General features: G+C 38.8%; 1 protein-coding gene across 2 annotated transcripts in view; it reads left to right on the top strand.

Moving 5' to 3' along the window:
• LOC106530006 (cyclic nucleotide-gated cation channel beta-1) overlaps positions 1 to 7,027 on the top strand; it is a gene marked incomplete in the record, with an annotated part of 34,510 nt that overhangs the window by 5,415 nt on the left and 22,068 nt on the right. Inside the window, 1 exon segment of one of the 2 annotated variants that reach the window (XM_014025555.1) lies at positions 5,571 to 5,776. 2 annotated transcript variants of the gene reach the window in all.

Raw genomic sequence — 7,027 nt, 5'->3', positions numbered from 1 at the left:
TCTCCAAACTTTGAGGCCCGGCAGCTCTCTGTTTACAAGCCTAGTAGAGACAAACTGTTTTCATTGGTTGTTTCAGAAATGTGGTGTGTTTGAGGAAATGGAAAAAATAGGTTTCATGGCGCAGTCACGCACTTCCTGGCCACAAAAAGTTCTGTAAATGTGCATATTAAAGTTTGAAGTCTGTGCTGTCCAATCCAGCTCACTGTTTTTTACAGAAGCCCTGTGAAAGCATCACAGCTTTGCCGATCTCAAAGTGTCAAAAGAAAAAAAAATTCCTGTATCCACATCGTGATCCAGATCATCACCAAAATTTAAAGGTGTGTTCCTTGGCCCAGCACCCACATGTGGTAAAAATGTCATGACAATCTGTCCACAAGTTTTTGAGTAATGTTGTCCACAGACAGAACGACCGACAGATAGACAGACAGACATACGCGACCAAAAACATTACCTCGCCCTTGGCGGAGGTAATAAAATTACACATTTTTTTCCCTAATGACCCAGAAACAACTCACACACAAAAAGATGGTAAACAACACCCCAAATGTAAAAAAATACATCTTGTACATTTTGTACTTTTCATAAAATAAATAAAATAAAAGCTTTACTTAAGCGACTCTTGTGTGGATTCTTCAGGGTCCGGGACAGCAGACCCATGGGCTGAGGTCGTTTAGGGTCCTAGGTTTGATTCCTAATCAGAGGAGAAGAAGGGGAGACCCCGACTTGTGAGCAGCATCCTCTTCCACGTATGAAAGAGGTGAGCTATTTTCACATGTAAAACATGTTTTAATGTACAAGAGAGTTTAAAATATAAATTTTATATTAGCCTGTTTTAATGGGATTTGTGTTTTTATACAAGCCTTATTGTTGGCAGTGTTTCAGTTTTTCTGTTTTCTTTCATTTTCCCTCAACAAAGACTTTTAAATTTTTATTTCATGAAATATTTACTGGGATTATCTGAAGGTTATAGTTTTTAATGTTCTATGGGTTGAACAGTGAAATAAAACAGAATTATTTACATGGTCCTTATCTGTGGAACATAACGAGGAGGTGGGTTGTTTCAATGTAAAACATGTTTCTATTCATCCATCCATCATCCATCATCCATCCATCCACACCTCACCAGGGAGGAGTCCAGGAGGCATCTTAACCAGATGAACCACCTCAACTGGCTCCTCTGGACGTGGAGGAGCAGCGGCTCTACTCTGAGTCCCTCCTGGATGACTGAGCTTCTCATCTCTAAGGGAGAGCCCAGACACCCAGAGGAAACTCATTTCAGCCACTTGTATCTGTGATCTCCTTCTTTCAGTCACTACCCAAAGCTCCTGACCATAGATGAGGGTAGGAACGTAGACCGACCGGTAAATCAGGTGCTTCACCACGACAGACCGGTACAACGCCCGCATCACTGCAGACGCAGCACCAATCCGCCTGTCGATCTCCCGCTCCATTCTTCATTCATTAACAAGACCCTGAGATACTTGAACTCCTCCACTTGGGGAAGGACCTCCTCCCCGACCCGGAGAAGGCACCCTACCCTTTTCCAGCTCCAGACCATGGTCTCAGATTTGGAGGCACTGATCCTCATCCCGGCTGCTTCACACTCAGCTGTGAACCGCTCCAGTGAGAGCTGGAGATCAGGATCTGATGAAGCCAACAGGACCACATCATCCACAAAAAGCAGAGATGTGATCCTGAGGTCACCAAAAGGATCCCCGTGTTTCTGTAATGATTAAATGTTTATTTTGTGCTGCTGTGGATCGTTTAGGTTTCAGTGATTGTTCTGATTTTCTGAGTTTCAGTTTTAAATCGATCTTAAGTTTCCTCTCATGCTGTGATGAAAGTGGTTTAGCTAACATTTATCTACACAGGAAGTGATAAGACAGGCAGGGTGGGGCAGGACAGAACCTTTGTGGACCTCAGTGGGTCATTGTGTTTGAGCCTCGCCTCGTTTTACAGCGTCGGGTGAGTCTCTGTGTTCTGAGCCAAGGTCATTGTCCCTGACTCAGCCGGTGCCCTCGATGTTTCTGTCGAACTTTATTACAGAGACAGAAAACACCTTCTATTACAGGGCTGGGACCCAGGAGCACAAATATATATCATTTATCTTTGACCAGATGAGTCAGTGCTGTAAAACTGTACTTTAAAGAGTTCTGCCACATGGACAGCACTGTTTAACTTTTACTTTCTCACTTTTTGTTGCTTCTGTTAAAGAAGCTTCTGGACAGAAACAACTTGTAAACCATTTATTTAAGTCAGAGGTGGGCAATCCTGGTCCTCGAGGGCCGCAGGCCTGCATGTTTTATTTTTTTCTCTGATCAAACACACCTGATTTGAACGAATGGGTGATTATCAGGCTTCTGCTGTACGGAGGACCAAAACTGACATAATTAAAAATAAAAGTGGAAATATATAAATTGACTAAGAAATAAAAAAATACACTTAAAGTGCACCAATATAATTCAAAAAGGAGAATTTTATTTAAAGTACATATATATATATTTTACGATACAGAAAATTCATGATTCGGTTCAATACTTTAGTCTCACGGTTCGATATTATTTTGATACAAAAAAGATATTTCCATACCCCTTTTAACTTTTAATTTATTTAAATTAATTATGAACATTTGTTTAACCTCAAAAGTACAGTTTTTAAATTAAATGTTGCTGAAACAACAAGTTTCTCTGTGGATCTGTGCTCGACTGTGCAGCCTAGGTGGAGTAGTCGAACACAGATCCACTGATCCTTCAACACAGAGCATCTTCAGAAGACAAGTTGATAAAATAAATTTTGAAAATCTGTATTGTTCCATACAAGTGTGTGTTGAACCTAAAGCACTGTTCGCGGGTAAATGTATTGTTGCAGCCCTAAAATATAGGATAAATAAATAAGGTCAATTAAATTATAAAACATGAGGAAAAGCTCTCCTTTTTAATTCAATTGGCACATTTTTAATTGAATTTATTTATTGGTCCATTTATAAATTTCTGCTTTTTTTCTAGTTATGTCAGTTTGGGTCCTCCATACTGTAAAACTTGGAAGAGGTAATTTAATATCTGAATCAGGTGTGTTGGAGCAGGGAAAAACATAAAACCTGCTGGGCTGCGGCCCTCGAGGACCAGGATTGCCCATCCCTGCTTTAAGTCATCAATAATTAGTCACAGATATGTGCTGCTGATTGTTTTTGAGCCAATTCTTGAAGCCGATGTTTCTTTTTCTTCCTCCATTTACAGGATAAAAATGACACGATAACAAAAGTTATACAAGTCTCAATTTAAACAAAAAATATTAATAAAACAAACAAAACCATTACCTTCAAACAAACAATTACATTTTATTAAAAGAGAGAGTTGTTACAATCTGTAGGGGATAAAAATGTTTGTGAAACCTAAAACTGAAACCAGTTTGAGGGAATGGAATATTTCAGTCCAGGGAATTAAATTATGGAATAATCTGGAGTATAGGCAAATATTCAGGTACATTTGTTGGAGAAATATATATGGGTATAATGTACAAACTGTTGCTCAAGAAGAATTAAACCTTAATTGTTTTTCTTTTATTTTTTTTTTACGCTTTTGTTTTTGCAAATTGAAGCTTATTTTTGATTGAATTTCTTTATTTGAGAAAAAGGGACAGAAATCATAAGATTTTTTCTTCTTCTGTTACCTTTCATTGAATTTATGATTTGTATTTTTATTGTATTGAATTTATGTTGTTTTGTTTTAAATTAATCAACTTTATAAAATTATTAACAATGGAACGCAAACAATGTAGAACATTTAAATATTTAACAACAAAAACAATCTTAAGTTATCTTGTTTTTACTGAATCGACGAAGACACAAGAAAAAAAACAGAAATATGGTCCGACATTATGTGTCTGATTGTTTTACACCGAAGAAAATCCTTCAGAAGAACTTCATCAGTAAAAATATTTAACCTTTTTGTTTAGAACCTGATTTCTGCAGCTCTCCTGTTTTAACAACTTCAGTAAGAACATTTATTCTGATTTTGAAAGGATTTCTAACCCACCATCAGCTGGTTGTTTACAGTGTTGCAGATCACAGGTTGTCCACAGGGGGCAGCAGCAGGTCCCCGAGTGTCAAAACACAAGACCAGAAACAACTCAACAAAACAGAGAAGAAACCAGGCAGGGACAGAAAGAAAGACATTAGGACACCAAACAAGAAGGCAACAAGTCCTTCAGGGGGACGTGAAAACTGGTCTGAAGAGGTCTCAGATCTGGATCAGGTAGCTGCAGTACCTGAGCTCCAATCCCATGTTCTGCTGACGTTGGACTTAACCTTGTTTGAAGCTAATCCTGGTCAGGCACATTATCTGCTTTAACACGCAGCCGCTGCAGAACCACGTTAACCCAGACCTGGGTTTACTCACAACAGGTTTGTTCAGACCACCAACATGGGACAAAGAGACTGAAGACCCTTTAAAGATGCTGTAACCAGTCAATGTTTGATTCAAAGAAATTCTCCTCTTCCAACACAATACAAAGAATTCATCTTGGTTGTCATCTCTTTCTGACAGTTTGTCTCGGCTCGGTTCCGTCCTGAGGACTGACCCTCAGCAGTGGCGGAGCCAGACATTTTTCTCAGGGGTGGTCAGACTGGGACCACTACTCACACAGGGGTGGTCAGACGGGGACCACTACTCACACAGGGGTGGCCAGGAAAATTACATTATTTTTTACTTGAAAGTTTCTGCAGATTTTGGTAATTTTCTAATGTCCTTATACAGGCAGTGACTACAGGTACCTTATAAACATGGGCATCAGAATGATTTTAAAAGTGGGGGGGGCACACTGTTGGGGGGTCAAGGGGTCATCTCCCAGAAAATTTCAAACAAAATAGATGCCGTTTCCTGCATTCTGGTGTATTTTACCAGGTTGTTCAACATACTTTTACTTACATAAATAAACACTTGATTTAATAATTATTTCAGAGACAGATTACTCATTAAACTAGTTTCATTATCCTGTTTATAAACTCACTGCTACAGCTGAGATAAGATTAATTAGTGTGCCACAACTTATCATATCAAATGACTCTAGGGATGGTTTTTACTTTTATATTGTTTATTGATTTATTTTTAATTTTAACATGTCATTGTGCCAAATGATGACCTTCAACTGCATGTTTAAAACTAATATTAGTAATTTTACCAAATGAACAGGTGCAATATTGATAATCACCAACAGTGAATTTAAAGGGGCATTTCACTTTTTTTTTTGATTTAGTGATAGGTCTACTCATAATAAACACAGAGCACCATGTAGCCTTCAGAACATAAAATGTCACTGTGTTATGGTGACAAAAAACAAAAAAACACTTGTCACCATAAGTCAGATTACAGGCATATATGTGTTCTGTATATAAGGAAAAACATCACTTCCTTGTCATTACTCTTTTTCAGGGATAGAGCTTGGTGATGTTTCAAACTGTTAAACACTGCCACCAACTGTTCAGGAGGATTATTACACCACTAAAAGTTGTTTGTGTAAGGGATGTGTACAGCAGGGTGGCCAAAGATTTGTCTGTGGTGGCCACCCCTGGGCACCCCCTGGCTCCGCCCCTGACCCTCAGCTGTTTGGACTTTCCTCCACGTTCCCGCCTCTGGACGTCCAATCCCAACACCTGCTCTGTCCAGTTCTGTCCTTTAGCTCCTCTCTAATCCTGTTAGCGCAGTAATCCTGCCACAAAGCTCAGATCTCTGCAGGACGTCTCTGTAAGATGCTGCTGGACCCCAACTGAACTATTCAGGTAGGACAGGACCCCCTAGACCATCAGACCCTTCACCCCCCCATAAAGGTATACCCCCATGAACCCTGTTGTCTCCTGAGGGGACGCTGCTGCAGCTTCTTCTTTTAGAGTTTAGTTGTTTAATGAAGGCAAACTGCAGAAATGAAGATGTTTAAATATGTTTTACCTGTTAGATGTTTCAATCTGCAAATATGGATCAATAACAAAATGTTTATTCATCAACCATTGTGTCCAAACTGTTTGATTGAGGAGGTTTTTTATTTTAACACACTGGTGTTTGTTTGCATGAAACCATTTCTGTACTTTGTTACTATTTTAAACATTAAAAAATAACATCTGATTAATTTTAATGTCGATTTTCAAAATTCCCCACAGAGGGTTTTTTTTTTAATGTGAAATCAGAAGACAAAAGTGTTGAGTCTGGAGTTCGTTTAACTCAGACTGAAATAAAGGATGTTAACACTGGAGAGGCAAAAGAAGCAAAAATATTACATTTTATTGTTTTTTAAAGGTAAATGAATAAGTACTGTTTTTCTTAATCCTGGTTCCACAGTGACCCAGCTGATGTTTCCTGCAGTGTTAACCTGCAGGCTCAGGTCAGATGAGTTAAAGTGGGTGTTTCCTTCTAATGTCTTAAAGTCTCATAATGTCTGTTACTGATTCCAGGAGCTGCTTTAGAAACCTATTAGAGAGCAAGGACAAGATTAACAAGCTGTTTACCAACAGGTTTACTGACTCAGCCAGAACAGAAACAAGTTTCAGATCTGACGTCAGGAAACTGGTTAACTGTCAGGTTACTGGTCAGGTCAACTCTATAGACCACCTGCCCCTTTTTGATCCTTGTCCACAAATGCCCTTTTGATTAAACGGTTGTTGTTTTTTTATAATTTTTTTGATTATTTCATTAGATTTTTTATAAGGGTAAAACTGTACAGTCTCTTGTACTTAATGAAAACATACATTATTAATGGTAATTATAATGTAAAAGAAATTACATCACAGTGCCTTCAGTCATCTAGTTACTCCTATGACCCCCATTTTCCATTTTGGTACACTGTGGTCATAAAGGGATTGACATGGTCAGAAGATGGTACACTATGGTCATAAAGGGATTGACATGGTCAGAAGATGGTACACTATGGTCATAAAGGGATTGACATGGTCAGAAGATGGTACACTGTGGTCATAAAGAGATGGACATGGTCAGAAGACGGTACACTGTGGTCATAAAGAGATGGACATGGTCAGAAG

The sequence above is a fragment of the Austrofundulus limnaeus genome, unplaced genomic scaffold (assembly GCF_001266775.1).
Source record: "Austrofundulus limnaeus strain Quisiro unplaced genomic scaffold, Austrofundulus_limnaeus-1.0 Scaffold484, whole genome shotgun sequence".
Classification (NCBI taxonomy): Eukaryota; Metazoa; Chordata; class Actinopteri; order Cyprinodontiformes; family Rivulidae; genus Austrofundulus; species Austrofundulus limnaeus.
Note: the sequence above shows the minus strand (reverse complement) of the source record. Positions and strands in the feature narration are given on the sequence as shown.